This window comes from Chiroxiphia lanceolata, chromosome 2, assembly GCF_009829145.1.
Source record: "Chiroxiphia lanceolata isolate bChiLan1 chromosome 2, bChiLan1.pri, whole genome shotgun sequence".
Taxonomy (NCBI): Eukaryota; Metazoa; Chordata; class Aves; order Passeriformes; family Pipridae; genus Chiroxiphia; species Chiroxiphia lanceolata.
Genome location: NC_045638.1, coordinates 34,867,148 through 34,873,147, shown reverse-complemented (window position 1 = coordinate 34,873,147; position 6,000 = coordinate 34,867,148). Strand labels below are relative to the sequence as shown.

Here is a 6,000-nt window from a genome sequence, read left to right as displayed (position 1 = left end):
CTTTTTACGTTACATTACTGAAAACCAATGAAAATGTGATAGGAGAATTACATATGCATATGCACACAGTTAATAATATTCATCAAATTACTATTTTGAGAAACAACTTTTCCAGCTATAAAATGAGTAAAAATCACAAGGTCATTTCTAACAGGTTGACCTCTCTGAGCAATGCCACTCATCATCTCCTGCAGAAGACCACCTGCAGGTAAACTCCTGAAACCAGATAATATGCCTACAGGAGACTGAAGTACTGAAGGCATATAAAAGTGCTGACAACAATTGTCATTTGCCATCAGTAACTCCAAGGAATTTGGCATTTGGATGAGGACAGCTTTCAGCATAACATTTCTTCTAAGTCGTATGACCACATCTTGAGAGATACAGGTTAAACCTATTGACCACATCTACGTATCTCTGACCATTAAATTCCACCTCTTGATGCCTGTACACTGGGGAATGTCCTCAATGTTCAGAGAAGCAGGTATGTACCCATGACTACAGAACAGGGTTGCATAAATAACAGCTTTAAACTATTATGATTAAACCTTTCAAAAGTCTTTCCAAACAGCGATGTAATGATGATCGGATTAACATCCATCATGTAATAATAATAGGTAATGAATAATATATCTTGATTACAGCTCATCTCAGGCCAATTATCACTAAAACAGATATGAACAAAGCAAGCCAGATGGTCTGTTAAAGAATGTCTATAAATATCCCAGCCACGCACCCTCTGGCATAAAGTGCCAAGATCTGCTTCCACTATTCACAGCAGGGAGCACCTTTCTCAGGGAATAATCTTCCTCAGCAATTTGTTGAAACCGAAGTCCTTATTTGAAACTGAAGTCCTTATTTGAAGGATAAAGTACAGCATAAAGGGGAATTATAAAGAATAAAATTGGAATAAAGTTGGAATAAAACAGAAATGTAAATGCAGGAAAGTCTTGTGGTAGAGTGTCTCTCAAATATGAAGAGTCTGTACCATGTAACCTCTTTGTGACTCTGATGCTAAGCCTCCAAGATAAAATAAACTTCCCACAAAATGGCTCAGTAACAAACAAAAAATGATTGTGTATGAAACCACTCAAGCTATAATGAGACTAATGCAATGTGCAGTGCTTTAAATTGCCGAGAAGTTTGGAATCTTTTTTCTTTGCCTTTCCTGGGGCTTCTCTGTGTGCTGTAACTTCTCTATGCATGGAGAGTATAGTTAGTATTTTCATTTGCTGCCTAAGTAGCAAATTACCCTGTAAACAGCCCACAAGAGCTGGTCTGTAATTGAATTGTAACTGTTGACTTTAGACATTTGGTATATTTGCTGCAAGAAGTAAATTTTCAAAACTTCATCTTGATGCAGTCAGACAAAATGAAAGGTAATATTCTTTATCTGCCACAGATTGCTGCAGATGAACTGCTTTCATATGAGCTTAAATAAGATTTAGTGTATTCCATCCTTCAGCTGGCCACAATTGAAAGTGATCAGGATCAATATAGCTGCCCCTGAATGCAGCCCAGTATTGTGCATTACAATAGAGGAAATGGCTGTATTCAAAATTTTCCTGTGTCAAATTAATTTCCATGTTATCTCCAAATTCAATTAGATGGGAACCCCGTGTAACTAAAAAAGTGTCCGACATCCCTTAGTGACAAATTACGGTGCTTAGTGTGCATATCAAGGTGAAGTGTTGAGCCTTGCTAATCTTCTCACTAATTCTCAATTACCGTAAAATGAAGCCATAAATCACACAGACAGGGGATCGATGGAAATGTTGTTTTCAGGGTGATTGGCAGCCTCCCCAAAGGTTTTCTGTAAGTTGGTTTAAGGTTACCATTCTCTAAGGGGAGGGATGAGGTAGTCTTGCTCAATCTCTATGATATAGGCCCACAGGCCTTTTGGGGATAGTGGGGAGGGACAGCACCAATTTCAGCCCATCAGACATCCAATTTTTCTCCTTTTCATACCTGCTGTAGTAAATGAGAAACAAATTAAATTTCACTCCACTATCTCCACAGAAACCATTTAAATTTTTCATGGAAACTAAATTGTCCCTAGACAAATAGCCCCCTGATTCTATGAAAATATACTGGAGCGCTGGGGACAGAAATAAATTTGTGTCACTCTGGATATGCCATTCTCTGTAATGTCATTCAGTGCCGGCCAATAAATGAGTCCCTCCTGGAACACAATGGTAAAGCCTTGTGCTCTGGTGGATTTGCATTGTTCCCCCACTCTGGAGCGGTCTAATATTCTTCCTGTTATTAATTTGCAGCCTAGGTTTTACATTCATGAGGCCAAGATTGAAATGTAAATGAGGCACAAAATAAGTAGTCAGCAGTAGCCCTGGCCGAGCAGCCTGTGTCATAGACTCATGGACTTACATGAAAATAGTTATCACTCAGAGAGATTAGCAGCTCAGAACATCAATCACTGCTGCAAGGAAACAATGAATAAAATTGCCCCGACACGAGGAAGGAAATTACCAGAGCTTTAAAGTGGAAAGGGAATATGTAATACTACTACCTGTTGTCGAAGCACTAAGATGGCTGTAATAAAAGAAGATGGGCTCCTTCTCTCTCTCTCTCTCTTCCCCTCCCCTTTTTCTGTTGATAGCTGATATTTAAATTGTGCCATTTTTCTCATCTCAATTTATCTACTAAATGAGCTGCAGTTCCTTGGCCAGAGGTATATGATACTTCACATAACACTCAAATGAAACCCACAGTTTTGAGTCTGAACCAGCTTTAAAGTGATGACACCCTATATCTCATCCAATCTCTTGGCAAACAAATAGATATATAAAGCCAGAGTCCTCATGTTTCAGAGAGGCTCAGAGGATGCTGGACTTCAGACTGGGAGACAAAAGTGATTTTACTCTGCCATTGTGCTTCCCTAATTCTCAGATGGTACAGAAGTGTGCAGGACACAATGCAAGTGGGGCATTCTCAGGCCAGCTCTTCCTCAACTAACTCTGAGCAACTCTAAGGAGCTCTCCCAGGACCTATCAATAACCAGGATCTGGAGAAGATTCAGCTAATTTTCCTTTACTTCATTAGCTCTGATCACACTCATCAAAAGGGGAAGGGTTGTGGAGCCTCTGTGCCTACTCAAAGCTACCCCAAATTTCTCCTGATGGCTGGAGAATTTTCAGGTGCATGTATCCATAGATAAGAGTGGCTGCGCTGACCTTGGTCCACAACTTCTGCTCAGATAAATAATTTCTCAAAATGCACTAGTTCACACCTCTAGTTAGTGTAGCATGGTTTCTACAGTGATATTAAATTTGTATAGCTGAGTGCTCAGAAGCAATACATTTTCTGGACTAATTCTTCACCTTATTAGAGTATGTTACATTACCTGTTGGACTTTTTTAATGTGTGTGTTCTCCGTATTCAGTAAATGCAAACGACTATTCCATCTACCACAGTTAGTTTTGCCTTTATGAGGATATTTGCTTGATTATTACGTCTGGACGTCAAGAACACTTTCTTACAGCGCTCATTCTTTAGACAACAGAGATAGAGCCACAATTTACTAAGAAACTGCCAGTTTTTGGTCTAACATTTCATTCCCCAAAATTTAGATTTTCAACCATAAAAATAGCTTTTAAAGTGTGTCCTAGTAAAATGAATTCAAAGAAAATGCCAAAAAACCCCTAACCCTTCCTATTCTGAGGTAGCTGATAAATGTGGTTAGTCACAAGAGTGACACACACATATGCCTCTGCAGTGGGCAGGAGCATCCCTCTGGCTTTCACAAAGACACTGGATTCCTTCCCATGTATCTATCTTCAAAAAATCTGTTTGCAGGGAGAATTGTATATCAGGAAATGGTTCAGCCTGAGTATGCTTTCAGTTGCCGTACAATTCTTAAGACTGTTCAAAAAGATATCAAATATGAAACAGTTAAGAATAAAATGTCTCCCTCTTAATGCAACTTCATTTGGGACATAAGATAAATTATTTAAAACTTATTGCCTTAGCTATCACATTCCATGTAACACCTCTCAATTAGGATGTAAATGTTTTTCATACACAAATGCCACAGGACTCTGAAAACCTGTATGTTTTGATACCAGTTTTTAAAACAGGTAAACTGAGTCTTAGAAAATTGGCTTAGGAAATTGGCAATATCAGTAAGACTGGAAACCAAATCTCCATTTTCTGTGCAAAACACTAGATCACGCTGCCTTCAGAAGTCAGCTTTCTATTCCATTCCTTATCAGGAGGAAGAATTAATTAATGTATGTAAGACATCGAAGTAAGCCAGTAGAAAAATTCTGTGTGAATGCATGATATCATGAATATTTCTTATTATATAGACAGTGGACATTTTGGTCAAATAACCCCTGGAGAATCAGGACTGAGCTGAACAAAATATTAGCATATCAGAGCTATTGCATATCAGAGAAAGCAACACTTGAAAAGCTACTTTTTTCGCAATAGAGATGCTACTATTTTCATTGCATGTTCATTTTAAAAGCACAATAGAGCCATATACAAAGCGAGTTTTGAACAATAATGTGTAGTAATGTGTTCAGCAACCTTTATTCTGTTTCTTTCTGCAGAAGTTCACCAAAGATAATGCAGACACATAAGAAAAGGAACTTAAAATTTAAAAGAAGAAAAAGTCAACATAAAATCAGAGTTTCAGCTGTGTATGAAAACGTTCTTTAGAGCGTCTGAGGAAGTGATCATGGGTGAGCTCGCAGAAGATACTGAGCCTTAAACTGCTTTGTTCTTTTTTTGCCTAGCTTAAAAAGACAAAGTCAGGCCCAACTTGTTACTGTAGCTTTAGAGCCCAGCAGCAGCATGCAATTTGTGGCTAAGGAGCAGGAGCAACACGACTTACATGGTTCTCGCACCAGGCATCAGCTTCTGTTCTCAACCCCCTCCTCTTTTCCTCATGTTGCCATTGTCTTCACTCTTAATGTCTCAGAGTATCTTTTTAATTGCTTATCAAATGGATAGTTATTGTATCATAAAATCTTCAAAGCCATTTCCTAGTCCCATTCAGTTGAGGAGCTGAACTTTTATACAATGATATATCACAATGGATTATGCTAATAAGCTTGTTAATAGCTCTAGCGGTGTTAACTGAGCGCATTAAAACAAACTGGTCCTTGCAATAGATTGGGAAATGTTTCATAAGGGGCATGTGATCTGAGAGCGGTCACGACAAGGCCAGTAAATAATAGCAGAAACTGGCATGACCAAAGAAATACTCACCTAAATTATTTATATGTTAATCAAAAATACAGTTGTTAAGCAATATCATTAGTTCATTACTAATTGGTTTATGGATTTGTGATGAATTACTCATTTGCATGCAAAGTAAACCCTCAGCCTTTTGTTCATCATTTCCAACCTTCAAATCTTTGCAGGTTTCCTCTCTGCAGCCCTCCTCCTTCACTAAAATGATTACATCAGCTTGTCAGACAAAGTAGATTTTCCAGGTAAAGACATAATTTTCTTCTGAAATGTGTGCAATATACTATTGTTATATATTTTTTAAAAGTCATAATATATCAGGGTTTCATGCTTAAGAGATATGCAATTAATGTTATACAGTGTATATTTCTCCTTAACCTCCACCAAAAATCCTACACTTTGAACATTTATTAGTAGTGGAGACAGTGATCTTGTTTTGTTCATATATATCAAGTTGGACTGTCAGGCATGATATTGAGGGAATGTTAAATTCCACTTACTTATGATCAAATTGGGCTGAATACAACCTAGGGACTTAAGCACACCTCTACAGTATCTACTGTGGGACATCCTAGAGGTGTTCAGGGTGGTCTGAACAAAAGTGAAGATCAACCTTTCCTGTGGCACCTGAAGTCATTGTCAAGTTTCTCAATTATAAGGTTTTCGGAACTGCAGTCTCTCATCAAGCACTTCTCGTCCTTTGTTTCCATCTCTTCCTCGTCTTCTTATTGCTACTCCTTCTTGTCATTTTCTCTGTTTTTCTACTTCCATTTCCCTCTGTGTAAC

At 38.1% G+C, this 6,000-nt stretch overlaps 1 long non-coding RNA gene across 1 annotated transcript; it reads left to right on the top strand.

The window, feature by feature from the left end:
• The first annotated feature begins 362 nt into the window (after positions 1–362).
• LOC116782158 lies at positions 363–5,459 on the top strand. Its single transcript, XR_004355158.1, has 3 exons — positions 363–484; positions 4,572–4,703; positions 5,403–5,459. It is a non-coding gene; the product is annotated as an uncharacterized LOC116782158 (long non-coding RNA).
• The last annotated feature ends 541 nt before the right edge of the window (positions 5,460–6,000 follow it).